Here is a 19589-nt window from a genome sequence, read left to right as displayed (position 1 = left end):
CATGGCAGTTTCCTTCATTAGTGGTTTTAAAATTCTTCAAGCAAACCTCAGTTTTATTTATTTATTTATTTTATTTTTCTTGTTTCCTATTGAGGGGAAGGCTTTCACACATGCTCAGAGCAGTATTATTTTGTACTTTGTTAGCAAAGTCCGCGACCAGCCATGTTCCATTTCTCTGTAGGGCTATTACGACATCATTATGTGTGCTCTAAAAAGCATGCCATGCTACTTTAATATTGAATGAGTGAAGGAATAGCACACCAGTATCTTGCTTTCATGAAGCTATCAGGAAACCCATTCTGCCTCCAAATGTGTTTTTTTTTTTTTTTTTTTTTTTTTACTGTAGATACCATTTGCTATGGTTGAGGGTACAGTAAGTATTACAGCGTGTCTATTTTTAGAAAGGCAATTTCAAAGTTTACTGTGTGCATACGCATGCACATGGGCAAGTGTTTAAATGGAAACATCTTTTGAGTGTGTGTGTGTGTGTGTGTGTGTGTGTGTGTGTGTGTGTGCGTGCATGTGTGTGTTGCTTTCCTTACGGCTTGTTGTTTGTGGGTTCAACAGGCAGCACATACTTTCTTATCCTCCATAGGGGAATCTAAGGAGTTCTTCACTTCTATACCTTCAGGCTTAAATGAAATTGAGCTTGAGTCACTCAGATGTAAAATCAAGACCTTCACCATGTTGACTCTTAGAGAACGATATGTTAATCTAATAACTTTGCCCCTGTATGGGCTCAAAATAGGTATGTGAATATGTGAAAACATTAAATATGAATACATTCAAATGTGTGAATATGTAAAAACATTTTGATCAAATGAAATTCAATTGTTTGAATGTGTAAAAAAAAAAAAATCTGAACAAACATAATTTTTGAATCCATAAAGAGATCTGTAGCTGTGTATGACATTTTGTGAACAAATGATAAAGATTTGCACAAATAATTTCCAGTGTGTGAGTGCATAAAGAAGATTTGCACAAATGTTTGCAGTTACACATCAAAGGTTTGCAGTTACACATCGATCTGTTTGTGGGTGAAAAAAGTTCACACAGAACTCAATTATACTCCTGAATACCCGATGGGGATGCTCTGAGCGCTGGGGGCATTTTTTATTATAGCACGTCTGCCATAATTGTTTTATTTACTAAAGTAGGGGCTTATTACTATTATTATTGCTAAAGGTACTGCATAGGTGTAAATGTGTTTTTTTTTTAGCAAGAGATAGCACTTGTATAGCCTAAGAAAGTAGCAGAAATATGCAGAAAGTATTTTTTGGCAACATATAGTGTACAACTTATATACTGTACAACAAGGAATTCAACGAGAGAATACTAGTCTTCTCCCATTTTTTGAACCATTGCCCTACCTACAAGGTGTATAAACAAACAACAATAAACCAGAATAAAATAACAGATACAAAACAAAACTTGAGGAGCATAAATAAATCAACTCTAATAAGTGGGACAGTGTGGAACAATATGCAGGTGTGTGTGCATGGACTTTGCAGATGTATTCCTCACATCTGCAGCACACAGTATTTGTTTTACAGTCCATCTTTGGGGAGCAGAATTGGCATCTCCTCCTCTTGCCTGCCCCAGCTGCAGCCTCAGGTGAATCAGAACAAGATTCAGCCCCCTGAATAGCTTTCATAAGCGCTGCAGAGGCTGCTGTGCAGGGGAGGCGCTCACTTCTTTGAATGTGTGGGGTTACAAATGCCTTTCCCAGCTGCTCCAGGAACACCCTCCTCTTGTTCCGCTTATCCAGCATCCAGGTAGGGTTGATCTTGTTCCATATCACAAAGACATTGTATGAGGACACATAAATAATGTTATGGAAGATGAGCAGGGGGCCAGTGGGCAGTCATCCTCCTGCAGCTGTAAGCTCCTTTGTTGTGGTTGTAGTCCAGGATGAGGGCTGGCTTCCTCTCCTCACGATCTCTGATCTCAGCCGTTTTGTGCAGTGTGCTCAGGAAGACCACCTTCTTGTTCCTCTTTGGGAGGTAAAAAAAACTAGAGTGGTGGTGGGGATGAAGGCAAACTTTGATGAGAAAGCCTCTCTCCCCCTTGTTGCGAGGAGTGCAGGGAGGAAGCTCAGGCTTGTTCTTTCTAGCACAACCCGCATCTCCTGGTTCTTCTCTGGGCCTCCACTGGTTGTCTTTGTGTAGACTTGCATGTTCCAAGCGTGGCTGAATTGTGTGTCACAGGCTGCCCATATCTTGATGCCATACTTTGCTAGCCTGCTGGCCGTATACTGTCTCTTGAAAAAAGACATTACTATCAGTTATTAATATCAGTGTCACAGAAAACAATCACATGAATCAATATTACAGCAATACATAATAAAATGAACAGTGGAAAACACGTTACAGATATGAAAATAAAAATTTACCTCTGAATGGAGCCAGTTGTTTATCCACCGTTACTTCAGGCTCAGGGTTGTAGAGGTATGGCAGACGCTCCACCCACATCTCCCAGAACTCTCTTATGGCCGCCAGTTTGTCTCTCACACATCTTACAGGTCATCATCTCATCCATCCTTTTCCAGATGTCTCCTTATTTACGGTAAACCCTCCAAATTTGTCATCTCCAGGATGATCTTTTCAATGGCTGGTGTAATGAACATGTAGAATGTTGAGGCGATGTCCTGGACATGGGCTACTGCAGGACTTGTGGGCCCTGGGGTCATCATTATGATATTTTGTGCTGCCATCCTGCCCTGGTTGTCATATGGTGACAGGGACAGTCTTATTTTGCTGTTCTTTGACAAAAATGTCTCTATTTCAGCTTGGGGGATTTCTTCTTCATCTGAAGGTGATGCATTGTTCTCGGGGTTGTATTTTTCCCCATCTTCTTCTTCAGATACATCCTCTTCTAAATCATTGTTCTCTTGCTCTACCTGGAGATCTGAAAAAAAATCAGATCTACAAGTTGTTGGGAACTAAATATGCACTCAAGGCTTCAGCAAAGAGAGAACTAGGAGTACTAAAAATACTCAAAAATGACCCTAAGACAACCTTTGTACAGCTTTGATGGAAATATGAAAAAAGGAGATGTTTAACTTTTTCTAATTTTGGGGTCATTCTAGGAAAAGTCTTAAAATTTCAAGTTGAAAAAAGATCATTTAGGGGATTTTCTCTGCTGTTTAACATGGTGGCGGGTCATTTTTGACCCTTACGACAACACCAAAACTGATCCGCCCAGCAGCGTTCATGACACACCTCCCATCACACTCTCTATCAGAGTGGACCTTTTAAAGAGCAGTGATACAGTGTGTTGCTCACTCTGTGCAGTCTGTTGCATGAGACTGTGCAGCATGCAAAAGGTTTGTATGCTTTTGCACACCCTCCTCCAGCCCAGCTGCCAAGCTGTTAAGTACTGCAGAGTGAAGTAAGCACTCATTGATCGACAGTTCCTGATCATAAATCATTCACTAGCAAAACATTCATTGTGTACAGTTTTTGAGAAGCAACATGTTTGTTTCATCTTAACACGTTTACATTGAAATATTATTCTGATGTTTGGCCACTGCAATGATAATAGATAATACAGATACAGATAATACAACCTATTGTTCGCTTATGAAAATTGTGGTGATTGTATAATCAGGATAATGATAAATCAATTTAAAAGATGTGTATTGGCATCAGAGTAAACCGCAGGCTTCATTTTTAAGCAGGCTGGATACCACAGGGAGCAGTCTACAGCATCTCACGGACTGTGTGTCAAGGTCAATACAATTTTAAGGACACTTTCTCTAAATTGTTGATTGGTTGGTAACACCTGATGCCCACTGGGTTCACCCAGGAGTACAACACTTGAGATTACTCCCACTAGAGGTAGAGGGGGAGCTAAAGTAATTTCTTCAGATCAGCTCCAGTATTACAACTGGTGAATGTAAATATCTTATTTTTCAAAGCTGGGCTCAAAATGTTGCTGTCCTCCCTCCTCTCTCAAATAAATGTATGTAGGAGTATGTGGCTGCTTCAGTTTCCTGAGGATAATTCAAATGTGCATGTGTGCATGAGTTGGATTGATTAACATGAGTGCAAGAAATTCAAAGTTAATTATACTTAAATCTATATGAGCTTATATGTGTCGTAGGCCTGAAAATCTAAACAAATCTTGTTGCTCAACACATTAAATATCTGACCAGGAAAACACAACTTTACGGATTTAGACATTATACCAACTGCCACCTGTCATATTAAAAAGGTCCAATTAGTGTCATTTTTTAAAATAATGGGGCTATGGTAATATACTGCTGTTACTGAACTTAAAAGTGTCAAATGTGTCATCCAAAAAATGAATGTCTAACCAACTTTGGTCTTCAGTTTATTCTGCAGGTCAAACTATCACACAGTGCAGCAAAAAAAAGAGAAGATTTTAATGTAACTCTTTGGTGGATTTCTCAACATTTTGAAGTAATATTCATTTAGAAAATCTCACCCTCTGCTTATCTTTGTTTTATAACCATCTAAATGTAGAGGCCTTTACTCTGCAAACCACTTAAGCACACTAATCTCTTCAATTAATGAACGGGCACAACAAGATAGTTTGCCTTTGTTACGCTGCAAGATGAAGAGGGCACACATAATTTGACTTGGGGTCAATCCATTTCTGAATATTTTAACTGCTTTCTTTATTCAAATAGATTGCACATTACTTGAATAGTAAATCTAAAGTCTCCCCATTTTTTCTACAGTATCCACTTAAAAGACAGCAATAGCACAAATCAAATAAAATCAAATGAGACATCCTTTATCTACACTAACAAAATATTGGGTAACACTTTATAATACAGCCTACAGAAAAATTATACTTTCTGAGGGTTTGGGGAATATTGCTATGTTGTGACAGTAGTCATCTCAAAGAAAGTTGACGTGGGACTGAATAAATTAGCAGCGATTTAAATTCTGAACAGTTTCGTCAAGCTGTGGACCACAGCAAGCTATTTTTGTCCTCATATCCATGTGCGCTCCTCTGCACGTCAGCAGCTGGGCAGAATCAGTCAGATCGGTGCCAAGGCTCAACCTTTCAATGCTCTGGGTCAGCATCCTGGAGTTGCGCCAGAAATTCCAGCTCCTCAAGACCATATGGGGTCTGCTTCTCCACAGCACCTACACTACCCCCCTCCTGCACCCCCCCCCCTTCCTCCAGGGCTGCAACCTGACCCACCCTCATGTACTTTATGTCTTAGGAAAAGCCAAACAAAAGATGACAGTCTTTAGACAGAGGGAGCATGATGGATGGCTACTGCTTATGTAACAGTATATATATTAAGATTAACTGTATACTTTTAGTTAATGTTAGTGAATATTACAGATTATCACAAGAAAGTTGTAGCTTCATGCAGTTTCACCATAAATGTTACATACAGTAACACCTTATTATAAATTATTCTGACAATATTCACTTTGATTAATGTGTAAACATCTTACCTCCCTTCAACTCTTGCTGTAAGTCGATCGAGAGAAGTGATTTTCATCATGTGACTGGCTTGGACTAGAGGGCATAGGGCAGATGGGAGCCCAAGAGCGATGGACCCTTCCCCCATACTCACCTACAGTATAAACACTGTGAATATAAAGGCAGGCAGTGCGTCCAGAATCAATAATGTGCCATGATAACAAGCAAGCAGTCAAAGCAGAAACTTGACCTCTGTGGCTATAGGCAAATCAAAGTTTGTTGTTTCCTCATGGGTTCAATAAAATTTCCTATATTACACAATGCATTAACAAATGATCTTATAATTATACAATGCATGAGCAAATAATACAAAACAGCCTATAGAAATCACTTTCAAGAGGAATGCAATCTTGCAAAATCCTTATTACAGCTGCAGATTTCTTTTCTTGGTTTCTTTTTATGCCCAACAACACATTTATAAAAACTGAAGATCTTAGCATAATGCAAGGTCTCACAAAGTGAAGATTTTTCACCACAATCAAAGGGATAAACATCGGTTAAAGTGACTTCAGTGCAACATTAAATGAAAGAAGTGACGCCACATTTTGTTTATGTGTATTAATTTACATGTTAGCCTGGACTTAAGAGAGAAACATTTTAAATGTAAAGAAAAAAAAATGTGGTTGCTACTGTTGTAAAGTCTATCCTACATACTGGAAACATTTATCTTATATGATGTCTGACTGAAGTCATTAGCATATCTAGAAGCTTTTATGTGCCAACTTCATGGCGGGTGCCAATGTGTCTATCTTTAGCTGATGCACTGCAACGTTCGCAAAAGAATAATTATTTTCTTCCATTTAATGAGCTCTTTTTTTCAAAATTAATTCCCTTATGGATGACATACAGTCCATGCTTCATTCACGGTGATGAAGTCAGTGTGGACATGTGTGAATGTGTCTTGTAGAAAATTCTTGAGCAACCTGTCTGTTAAAGCCAAGTGGGGGGGAAATAAAAGTTCCCTCTTGGTTGAAGCATCACAGGCAGGGGCAGCTGCAGGATTGACCCTGCCAAGGACAGAGAGCTTCCCATGCCTGTTCAACGCCGTAAAACGGGTCATTGAACAGCTAAATGGATCCATTATGATGAGTAATTAAAAGAATACTGCTAGAGACTCCCAAACTCCCCTTTTCTCTTGGTTCCGCTGCTTTCTGTGTTGTCACGGGCCTTTTGCTGAAAGGCAGCTGCCTCGGGCCACTTAAACTATCACCCCTTTCACTGGAATGCAAATAGCAGCCTTAGCGGCTAATTGAATTGCATTATCTATTGTCCTCTCATTTACTGAGAATCTAGCCATTTTGCAGATTTCCATTACTGATTGTTGGAGATTGAATTTTGCCTGTGCTTTTCATCTGATACCGCATGTCATACACTCTGAATCACAAGGGATGAGAACACAGAATTGTTTCATTAGAGCAGTAGAGGAGTAATATGAATACTGATTGTGCGGTAATCTGGAGCTTGTCTTATGCAGATATTAATATGTATGTAGGTGGGAAAATTGCAGCCTTCAACTGATGCATCACTCCATGCTGTAGAGACTCGGTAAACAGAACAATAAAAGCAAGGATGAGGCATGGATAAAGGATGAAGAAATCATGTTTCATTTCTATTTCACTTATTGTAGTGAATACAAAACATCCATTTCTCTGTAGTACAAAGCATCCATTTCTCCTTATTTTAACTTCCAATAAAAATGCATGAAGATGTGCCCATGCAGACTCCCCCTGGGCGATGTTTGCAGCACATTCTCATTCACTTTATGGGGCGTCATTAAGATGATAGGGAGGGAAACTGATGTTTGATTAATTAGTAAAACTAACTTTGGCAAGACCAGAAAGTGAAATAGAGGATTTCATTAGCTCGTGCTTGTTAGATAAGGTTAATGAGGTGATTCTTGAAAAAGAGAAAAAAAGAACATTCATGCTGGTGAATTCATTTTGGAGACTCCAGTGCCAAAAGAAGGTTATCCTCTGAAAATGCAGCTTTTTTAAATACATGCACCATTAAGATTGGCCTCAATGGTTCGGATTTAACATGTTGACTTAAATACTTTTATGTTACTTGGATAGGTTTAGTACTCGACACTGGTCACCACATGAAATCCATTCCCTCGCTCAATAACAAACCTCTTGATAGTAAATGACTCATTTTAACATCTGTCTTCATTTATTTTTCCAGAGTCAAGACGAGAAATCAGTGAACATCTGTACTGATGGAGGACACCAGGGATGCTCCTTTACACAGAGGACTTTAACCTAGATTACAGAGGTAAGTGCAGGTATTTGGTACAGTCGCTTGCAGCTTGAGTCAACCGCAGCTCTGCATAAGCAAACGCCCCGTAAGAGGATCACAGAGAATCCATCGCTAATCCACTGGTCAATACACCTGACAAGTACAGTGCCAAAGACAAGTCACTCAAAGGACATGTCATCCTTGACGGTCTGAATATCACTCTGTGGATTATAGTTGTGTTCAGGTTTCAGGTGTGTCCCTGTCTCAACCTTTTCTTTTGCATTTATATACCAGTATGTCAGCACCGGAAACTACAATGTTGATTTACAGGATTGAGAAGGCAACATAGTCTTATAATAGAGTAATGCTTGTATTTTTCAGTTGAAGTATTACCAAAAAAACTGCTTTAATCATTTTATTATCTATTTACCCACCTCCAACCCCAAAGAATGTTATTCTTTATAACAATAACTCTTTCGGAAATCTTTTTTTTTTCTTCTCTCTACTCTCACTCTAATCCTACTTTGTAAATACTTATTTAGTAGGTAGCTAAACCCAAATAATTAAATGCTATCACAGCTTATTGCCCTGATAATTGTGTTGAAAGGAAAACCAAACCTCCATCAAAAAATATGCCAATCATTTCAGTCAATCAATACCTTTATCATCCCCTCTCTGCCAATTTTCTGTTCGAAGGCTGGGTGTGGACATATAGATAGATATATTAAGAATATCATAAAGTATATAAGTTGTTTAAAGTTACCATAGATGGTCTAATAGTTACTCCTCTATTGTGGCTGTATTTTATCTATTTTACCAAGTTTCTTTTGAAAATCTAAGCTCTTTGGAAATGAACTGCATGTCATCTTGAACAACACTGTAGTTCTGTCTTTTGCTTTGTTCTCTCCTTTCTTCTTCTTTCGACCAGTGACCAAGCAACAAATATGTACTTTCATTGCCTAAAGTGGGTGCAATGACAGGTCGCACTATGATTGCACACTGAACAATTAGTTATAATTAGGAGTTCATTCACAAAAGATGTGGCCTCAACATTTGAATCACCATTGAGTCACTTTCTAGAAAAATCCATTGTCATAACTTGCGCAGCCTTTCTGCTTAAATGACTCACTAGTTACTCACCTAGTCTGTCATGTAAAGCGGAGCAGATGGGGAGTGCCCTATGGCTTCACAGAGGCACATGTCAAGTGGTTGAACAGAAGCAGCGGTGATTGTCCTAAATTGCAAAATGCAGTACCAGGGTGGTAGATGGCTGACAAGTAGTATTAACATTGTCGCAACAGCTACAATAAAGGAAGCATATATAGTGCACTGCCTTGATGTCTTGTGTTTACTTCCTTTTAAATAAAAAAAAGCACAGGAAGAAAAAAGGAAAAGTAAATTGTGAAAACCCAAATACAACACAGGCCTTTGTGTCTTACATGTTTTTTTTTTTAATCATAGCAGGTAAAGAGTCCATGGCATGATAGCTCAAAAGTAAATGTCTGAAGTCATGTACTGTACGTTGCACAGCTGAGGCTGATGTCATACAGCTGAATAGACTTAAAGGGGCCCTGTGGAGTTTTGTTGTAAACAAACAAAAGTTAACATTGAGTGTTACTCACCAAAACACATTGTGCAACCCTGTCTCCTAGAAATTACGCTACAGCGAATACCTAATGTTGGCTGAATTATGTCTTCTTTCAACATAATGAGAAAATGTTAATTTACATATTTGGAAAATTCCAAAAATGTTGTCCCACATCGTCTTGTATCCCCCTCATCCACCCTGACCTCCTCCCTACAGCTTCAGTGTGATATATAAATGTAGCGCTTCAATGATTCGAAAAATCGTTCTTTGTGAATATAATCTAGACAGCAATTATGTTTGCCAATGCAACATAATTGGGAAAACAATTTAGTTGTATATGAACGTAATTTATTGCAGACAGGGCTGCATTGTTTGTATCCTTGAGGTATAACAAAGGTGTTGAATGCATTTCCTTCCTCCTAAAACATTTGCAAAGTATTTTAAATCCTGCATGGTTACGAGATTGCAGTCTTCTTCTTCTTCTCTGCCTTTGTCGGCGCATTGCAGTGTTTCTCTGCGCTTGTAAGTCAAGTCAAGCTAATTCATAAATAGCCCGATATCACAAATTTGCCTCAAGGAACTTTACAATCTCTACAGCAATATAACATCCTCTATACTTTGACCCTCGATTCAAATAAGAAAAAATTCCCCCAAAAAAACCTTTAACTGGAAAAAATTGGAAGAAACCTCAGGAAGAGCGACAGAGGAGGGATCTCTCTTTCAGGACGGATTAACATGCAGTAGATGTTGTGTGTACAAAATAGACCAAAATAGCTAAATTACAGTATGGAGAAACACAATGACAGGTCCTGACAGTGCTATATAGATCATCGGCATAGTGAAAACAAAACAGGAACCCACTCATAAAAAAACTGCTCCAAAGCGCTGCTAGAGGTCAGAAACTCCACAGGGTATCTTTAAGGTAAAATATCTGACATGCAGTCAGTGTAAAGATCTAAGAAACACAAAGGTGTCTCTTCGTGTATCCACCCTAACAACTTTGTTATCCGGTGTGTTTACAGCAATACAACCTCAAGGGGCCGTTGGCATGGGTATAGACTGCTAGTCTTATCTTTTATGATTTCTAATTTGTTAACACTTGAGAAATGGCTATAGTCCCAGTGCCCATTAAACAAAAATGAAACTACAACAGATAGAAAGATGATCTCTAAATGAAGAGGGCCTTGGAGAAGACTGATAATAATGATCAACTGAGCTATGTAGAAATAATAAAGACTCGTTTGAAAACTGCACATAATGTATTCAGTGGTTCATGCATCACCATCTAAATCAGCTCGGAACAAGAAATTTGTTTGCCAGAAAGCACTTAAATGGGTTTTGAAACTGCTGCTTTTGTTGCCATCACTGACCAAGAAACACTATTTATTGTATTTTTGAGTATTTTGAGTTTATCTTCATGTCTTTTCATGTTTATATAATTTTCAGTTTGTTCTAAATAAGAGCAGCTTTTGGTGGCGTTACTATTTACAATACCGTAGAAGTTGAGAGACATTAAGCTTTTGTATATTATGTTTTGTATATTCTTGTCAATCATATAACGAAACGCATGTCTGGACAGACTCCAAACGTTAAATCCCCATTGGACACATCAAAAATGTGTGTTTGAGTGCTGGATCAATTGAATGACTTTGATTTAATCCTCGCTGCCTTTCAAGTATGGCCAAGGGGATTTTTCTTTATGTCGAACTGTCCAGGAATATTTCTGCTTCACCAATTCTTAGGGTATAAATATAAAACCACATTATGCAGAAGGAGCACAACGAGCCAATACAGACATACTATTCATCGCTGTCCTAAAACAACCCATGAAGAGTAGTGCAGCTAGCTTTTTAACACTGTTATTAAAACTGAAGAGATGTAGTGCTATTGCTAGTGAGGTTTAAGTGACGATTCTGTGGGCCCAAAGCTGGAGAGGGACCACAAAACTCCCAGTTTAATTATTTTATTTTAAAAAAAGAGTGTCCAGAACAATATTCTTTGAGGGGACCTATAATTCCTTGTTTCCCTGCAGAGATACTGTATGTGCTTTCACTTCACTGATTTGTACAAGATGTGCAATGTGCGCGACAGAAAGAAACATTTAACAGTTGCCTTTAGTGATAAAACTGCAGTTTTTTTATGGTCTTTCAGAGTTTTCACCCCTCCATCATAACTGTGTGTATCAATTTGACCTCGAATCAGTATGAAATATTGCAAATTAAGAATACCATAAAGTCATTGATCAATATGATGATCATTAGTGTATGTTACGACAGCTTTAAACTTTAGTCCTATCAAGCTGTATAGTTCCAAGTCTTCCGTCAACCTGGACTCCTAATTGATGGCACTAGAGAAGAGTTATTTGAATGGATTACCGTAAAGAGCATCATGGATTAGCCTGTGAGAGACATGGATCCCAAGGGAGTCTTAAATTGGTCACATAAAGTGATTATAAAACATCCATATGGTTGGCAATTATTGGGCTGCCTGCTCATCAAAGGAATTTAACTCCTCTGTCATCGCTTGCTCAATGCGTCAATATCACTTTGGCCTGTTATGCCTCACGTTGTCTGCAATGTGCATCTTTGCTCCGGTCATGTTTGGTTACTGGTTGTAAATATCGCACTGATAAATGTACAGTAGTTGTAATTGATGACTTAGTGACTAAGACATCAATCTGGTAACATGCGGTACTGTAACTCTATAAAACCAACCTGCATTTTTATTTATTTATTTTTTACCATTATGCTCTTTCGGCAAGATCAATTCACTCTCCATGACAGCACAATCCATATTTAAAAGACTAAACGGCTGGTTTCCACTTCTTGATAAATGTTCATTTATTACTTCTTGATAAATGATAAATTCAGGTGATTACATTATCACTGGAAAGTACAGCTCTCAATCAGACTAAAAGAAAATCCGACAAACTGTAGAGCCTCCTCTGTTGGTTCTGTACCGGTGCCTTTTCCCAGAATTGAACTCATCCAATATTGCTTTGCCCAGCCTGTCGTCAGTCCTAATGTACTGTAATTTTTTAGTGATCACTTTATTCATTTGATGCTGCCTCAGTCCATTAATTTCTTGATGAGAGCCCCATTTATCAGAAATATGGCCACCATAAGATTAAAGGCTTTGTCCAGTAAAAGATGACCGCACTAAAACCAAACATGTCCTCATGTTTATGTTCAAGTTCTGTTGTGTCAGTCAGTGTTAAATCCTCAGTGTTATTTGTTACATAAAGTGCTTAAACTCTAGAAAGAAATGAGCAAAGTTCATAAGTTATAAAAAACTTTTTTTGCAGTCAATTGCTTAAAAAAATATAACTCACAATGTATGTAATGAATACATGTATTATAAGCCAAAATTAGACTCCAAACGTGTCCTATGAGATCTGCAAAAATCTGAGGTAAACAAGATAAATAAAAGTAACACAGGGCTGTTGCTTATAATGTAATCTCTGCTCTGCTTTAATCATATTCTACATTTTGTTAATAAAGACTTGTACTGGCAGTTGGGCTGTGACTTGGCAATGAGAAAGGCAATCATGGAGAAAATGAATGTAAGTTAAAACAGGGCTACAGAGATTTGACAGACAGCTGTCAGCCATTCTTTGCGAACTCCCTAATGATTTTTTTCCACATCACTGATAAAATGCTGCGGCACCTTTCTCTGCATGACAGGGGACTTTTCTCCAGTCATGACACCTCAATTCTCCCCTCTTATTACGTGCCATTCATTCAGTCAGACCACAGCAGCCAAAGCTTCTTGTTTGCGTGCGTATCACTGCAATATAACACAAAGAAATTGCATGTTTTAGTGCACATACGCCATTCTGAAACACAGATTCAGGCATGTTCTTGAGTGACAAAAGAGGAGATAATTGAGGCTTTGGTTTAACGCCTAAAGAGAAAGATTAAAAACCTGAGGCCACTCACCTTTAAAGAAGGATTTCTGGCCATCTGTTTTTGTGTTTCCTCTGCTCTTCATTTTTAAAAATGCTTTCGTTAACGTTGCAATTTAATTTAATTTGTAAGACATTATGCTTTGTTATTTAAGCAGTGACCTAGTTTTAAATGTCTTAATATAACATAACAAAACATGGTTAATGAGTCTTTATAAACACTGACAAGCAGGTAGAATTATCATCAGTTGTTCATCTGCTTGCATTAAGTAAATGTTATCTGATTCACTGTATTTAATATGGAACTAATACTGACTTAAAATATCTAAGCAATTAATAAGAATAACAACAATTACGTGTGAAGCTGATCCGAGTAAACAGACTTCCCATGGTGCATTTAGTCTAGTTTGGTGATTTTTCTTGAGAGGTTTTCTTCGGTCTGAAAGATAACAAGACTGTAAGAGATGAGACAGCAGGCCACTCAAATGAGAAAACCGTCACAGCATCATTTGAAGAAACCATCTGCAGGTACTTGTTTTATTAGCTTTTAATCTCTCCGAGTCAGGTCCTCACTTACAATGTTATTTCACCCCCTTTTCTTTCTGCCATCACTTTTTAATGACGGTAAAAAAATAAATAAAATCATTATCTATAATTCCCATCCTAAGCTGCTGTGTTTGGTTATTTTAACAGGAAGTGACCTCACAATCTGAGGATTGATTTATGTGTTCTTTATTGCCATTGTGCTTCTTTATTCCTTTATCCCTTTTGGAAGATAGCACTAAAGCTGAAAATTCCTTCTCAAATGGATTAAAGATTAGTATCAGTGACTGACTGTCCAACTCGTGTCAGGATTGTGGCGCCGTCCCGACAAAGAATCACTCATCCAGAGTCTTTTGAAAACCTAGTTGAAGCTGTAATTAATCCACTACTATTGGAGAACAGTGTATTGGTTATATAAGTATTATGAAGCGGCGGGACAACAGATGAGTAAATTAGGTAATATGTCTCATCCATCCATATCACTGATATCAGTTGTCTCCAGCTGTGTTCAATTAAGATTTATGTTTATCCAGGTTTACTTTAAAGCAGCTGCTTTTACTTATTAATTTGCTTTCAGTGAGCGAGAGGGAATGAAGTGATTAAATAAACAGCCATAATAGTTGAATGCAATAAAAAAGCATACACACACACAGTGGTATACACACAGCTCTTGGTGCTACATGACTTGAATGCAAGACCTTTTCTACAAGGACAAACTTACTCTGTTTGACAATAAACAAACTCAAACAAAGACAAAAAAAAAACCTGCTGCTTGAGCCACAAAAGTCAAGACTTAACTTCACTTTTTTTTATTATTGTAGTCAATATTTCCTTGTGACATCTGAATAAATAGCTAGGTTAAAAGCATAACACCTCATGTAAGTGCAAGGCTAGCTAGATCTTAATCAGGTTAAAATGTTTATAAATTGTAACCATATCAATTTATATACCTATAGGCTTTATGAAGACAGCTGTGGTTAACCATCCAACCTGCCCAGGGTGATTCTCAAAACTATGAACAATTCCTAGTATGGTACATAAGTATGCAATGGAACTTGATCAAAAGATACTCAGATAGAAAGATACAAAGATACAAAGACAACAGTACATGAAACGCATCAAATATCTCAAATGTATGTCAGTGTATAGAAAATATGACGCATAGAGATGGAGGTGGTGGGGATATAATAGTTTTTGTCATGTCCAAAATTTTTCTTTTTCTTTTGATGTAACTTTTTAAAAACATTTTTTTAAATAAATTTAAGAATTTTATACAAACAAACAACTTTATTAATCCCAAAAGGGGCAATTTGTTTGGAGTAGCTTGTTGTGCACAAAACACAATAACACACACATAAACAAATAAATTATACAATGGAAGGTACTAAAAAGGAGTAAAAAAAAAACACCAGGGAGCTGTAAGGAGAATAAAAAAATCCATGAATAAGATTTTTAACACTTGACAAAATATTGTTTTGATTGGTGGTTCGTCATATTAGCCAATAGTAATTCGGTAAACTAACTTGAGGACAGAAGTCGTGCACATGGATATATGATTTATCTGAACTCTGTCCCATTTCAGTAAAGCTACTGTGCCTTTAAATGAAATAACCTTGCTTTTACTTTTATACAATCTCAAAAAAAAAAAAACTTGCAGCTTTTACAAAAACATACATTTACTGCTTAACATCACAGCAAAACCTGAATGTGTCATAGTGAATTTATGGCCTGACAGAAAGCAGTCATTTCAGCAAGTCATGGTAAAAGTAGAACACACTGGACATTTCACTGGCGAAATGATTAATCACATCACATAAGGCATCTATTCGCTATGTAATATATCTTGTCATATGACCTTTCGACTTTGTTGTAGAATGATAATTGCCTCTGCGTCATCTCCTTAGTAGGTTCTGACATAGATGACATTTATTGACTAGACACCCTTGTACAAGAATTTTACAAGAAGTGCGCAGAAAGCAATGAAGATGAGCAGCATCTGTGGAAGAGAGGCTCGTCTTTATATGTAGGATTTGCATTATCTGTGTTGGTGATGGAGCCTGCTATTAAAAACCTCATTAAAGCTTTTGTGTCTCTCAATAGGGAATTATGTATTTAAATAAAATATCTGCCAGACCGGAGGAATGTGTGAAACAAACCTGGATGTCTTTGTTGTGGCCGTGACAACTGTAGCATCACTTATGAGAGAAAGAGAGAGAGATGACTTGCTTCCCACTGTTTAGTATAAAGACATACCATAGTATTTTTCCTTTCTGAGGAAACAGTTTTTTTTTACATCAGCAAAGCAAATATTCTTTGTTTCCCATCTCAGTTTGTGGAAGTAGATTCAAACGGACAACAGTAATAAAAATGCAAATTCTGACACAATGTTATCAGAGCACTTTATGTCAGTTTATCTTATCTAATGCCCATTAGCATTTAAAGCATTTATTTATTGCATTCTCCAACCTAACTGGGATAAAAAAAGTCCTCCCAGTGTCCCACATCTTGTGTTCAGATCTTCCTCATGTCTACACTTGGCTTTCTGCAGCATACCAAAAAAAGCTCTCTGTTGCATTTCCTGCCCCTTATTGAGCCTGAGAGAACATGCTCTACAAGAAACAATAACTTCCCCGTCAAGAGAGAGACGGTTTTATTTCTCAAAGTAGCAATCGCACAAGGTGGTTGTTTCCATTTGCCTCCCTGGGTTTCCCCTCATTCCTGCACTCATCAAAGATGGATCAAATTCTAGCTGTAGGAAAGTCAGACTTTTTTTTTAGCATCCTCACCAGCGCTGCTTAATTTTATTTCATTTCATCACCCTGAAATATTTTTGTTCTATTAAAAGGAGCTCATACTGGAGGTTTAGGGACAAACATAAAGTCATTAATGCCTCTCTGACCAGTTTGTTAAAAACCCTGCTTCATGCATCTATTGCTATTTGCTTTCACTATTTAGCCGCCACTGTTGCAAACTGAAATGCACCCTCACCACTCCACCTTCAACCATATGTTCAGTTTGCAGTTAGAAAATAGCAGCGGTTAGCATCAATAACAGTTACACGCAGCTGTTGCTGTGTGTAACTGCTATTGATGCTAACTGCCATTAACCAGCCAGTGGCTTTCATGCACAGCAAGCTGAAAACACACCCTTCACCACGCCAGTCTTCAACTATATGTTATTCGATTAGCAGGTGGTGCTGCAGCTAACTGCTTTTCACTGATGACTGCTATTGCTGCAGGTACAGTAACTGCTGTTCACCTCTACAATGCAATACAACTATTCATGAACTAGTGGTTAACCATATAATTATCTCTTTGATACAGCTGGCATTTGAACATGCTGCTTTGAATGGAGGCATTAAATCAATGTAATCATGTATTCATAGTGAAATATAACAAGAGTGTGTCTGACTGTGGTTATGGTTATCATAGTTTTGCCTTAATTTTTGAAATTGAACATAAAAACATGCGTCATCACTTGAAACATGAACACTTGGCCAGGGAGAATATATGCTGCTGATATATTGCAACTGAGAAAATATAGCTATTTGAACACTTGTGGTTCATTTAAATTACCTATTATATACTTAAATGGATATTTTGTTAAGTAAATTTACATTTACAACATCTACCGATGATCCCATTAAATTCATAGACACATTTTTAACTAGGTTTAAAGGTCAAATACTGAGATTTCTCTACCTTATGTCAATGGGATTTGAAACAACTCCTCCCCAGAGTAAGTGAATACATGATTAAACTTCTCCAAACATTAATGGCTGGTCTTACTAAACTACATGTTGAAATCTATATTTTTTTAAAGTCAGTGTTTTCTCTATTAAAAATGTTTCCTACTTGATTTTAGTGTTAAAATCCTGCCCACAGACATTACTATAGGAGGCAATATGCAACTCATGAGGAGAACCTAAATTCAAATAACATGTGCACTCTAATTCTACAATATGTTTTTCATATTACAAATATTACAGGTACAGAACAACAGTTAACATCAACTTAAGTGAGTTTTTAATTGTAGCTGAGTTGAAAATCTAGGCTTAGAAATCAGTTAAATGTGTCTGTGTGTGTGGTTATCACTATAAAAACACTATAAGTGTCCATGAATATAGCCAAGACACTATTCAGCATACTTTACCTGCAGAGACACATTGAAAGAAATGAGCATAGTTTGGTCATGCAAATTCATCACTGAGTTTGGCTTATACAGGGTAGAATGTAAAATTGTAAAAAAAAAAAAAAAAAAATCCCTGGAAACCAAGCTACCTCTTCAAGATGCAAACGATTGAAGTTCAACTTTTCTCGCGGCCCTCTCTGTGGAGCTAATCTCAGAGCGATAATGTCCTCTTCCTTAACTTGTCAGATAGTCTATTGGGTCAGACAGATATAAACATTCAGCGCAGGGAATGGCTTTGCCGCCGTTCACAGCTTGTCAATCAGAACACTGAGGTAGGTTGAGCTGTCAGTCAAAAGTGTGGGTCCTGCCATAGAGAATAATTGAATTAGCTCCAGTCACTTTCTGAAGGTTAATTGGTGGGGAAACCTTGGCTGCAGCATGGCGAGGTAATTGACAAAGATAAGGAGACAGCAGTCTTATCACAGATTTTGTCAGCATATGTGAACTTTATCATTTCTCTAAATATCAGACATTCATGAAATTATAAGCATAAAGGCGTTGACACCAAGCTTAAATCCACCTGGATAGTGAGTTTTCCATAACTTTCTGTCACGCTCAGCGCTGCACAGTAGCTCCCTCTTTACTTCGACATGTCATGAGTCAGCAGCTGAAGACATTGCTGGCAGATACTTTGGCTCGGAGGCCAAAAATAACGTGCCGAGTTGATGGTCAGTTGATGGCCTGGAAAATTGCATTTAAACCTTCAGGTGTTATTCCAAGCTGTATCTTACTCTCAAACGTACAGAATTAAATTAAAACTCTACTTTCCTCCTGTCCCTTTGATAAATGCTCTCTATAGCTCAGTTGTTTTCCCTCCTGTTCAGTATGCATCCTGTCGAGTTGAACTGTTACAGTTTTGTTATAGAATAGTATTTTTTTTTTCATATCTACAGTGCAGAGATCACTGCACTAATTTCGAGAAAGAACCGGTGGAAGGACTTGCTTTCTTGTTTTCTGCTAACGATTGCGCTGGGCTGTTTTAATTCTCCTGAAGGGTTTCATTGATGCATCAGCCTCCATCAGTGCAGTGTGTGATCCCATGCCATTCTCCATGGCTTATCATCTTTATAAGTGGTGTCACCCAAAGTAGAGCTTTTAGTTTGTAATGAGATTTTTTTGCTCTCGTCTAAGCTTGAATCGTACTAGGTCATGAGCTTGCTGAAGGACTCTTGATACACTGAAGAACAATAGAGTGAGATATTGGGAATTTACAAGAGATGGCAGGGCAGTAAGTCATTTAAAGTTTTACAAAGTATGACACCTGTGTGGAATACCAAGTAGTTAGTGGGTTGAATGTAACTTTGGAGTAGACCGGAGGCAGTTTCACATTCAGAATGCCTGTGCATAACTGTATCGGCCCAACCTTTGCACTCAAGGCTTTAATTATCCAAAAAGGATCTATCATTTGACATTTAGCACTAATGTATCATCAGCATTAATTGAGATCAACCCACACTTCAACAGTACTTATTATCCTGATGCTAATTTGCAGCTAATGAGCAGGGACCAGTGCTAATTGGCAGCAGTAAGATGTTATTTGTCCTTTATTAATCTCTGCAAAAAACTTGAAACTCAGGATACAGGAAAGTAAATAATAACAAAAATAAATGTTTATTTGTATGGTTTTATATTTTTACCTCCACAATTCTAATAACTAAT

The 19589-nt window shown here is 37.7% G+C and overlaps 1 long non-coding RNA gene across 1 annotated transcript; it reads right to left on the bottom strand.

The window, feature by feature from the left end:
- Window positions 1-1024: 1024 nt before the first annotated feature.
- Window positions 1025-7533, bottom strand: LOC137168018 (uncharacterized). The gene is made up of 3 exons (XR_010924221.1): window positions 5442-7533; window positions 2393-2907; window positions 1025-2260 (listed from the first exon to the last, which is right to left on the bottom strand). It is a non-coding gene; the product is annotated as an uncharacterized lncRNA (long non-coding RNA).
- Between the last annotated feature and the right edge of the window lie 12056 nt (window positions 7534-19589).

The sequence above is a fragment of the Thunnus thynnus genome, chromosome 17 (genome assembly GCF_963924715.1).
Source record: "Thunnus thynnus chromosome 17, fThuThy2.1, whole genome shotgun sequence".
Lineage (NCBI taxonomy): Eukaryota > Metazoa > Chordata > Actinopteri > Scombriformes > Scombridae > Thunnus > Thunnus thynnus.
The sequence above is the reverse complement of the archived record's forward strand: the minus strand, read 5'-3'. Positions and strand labels throughout refer to the sequence as shown.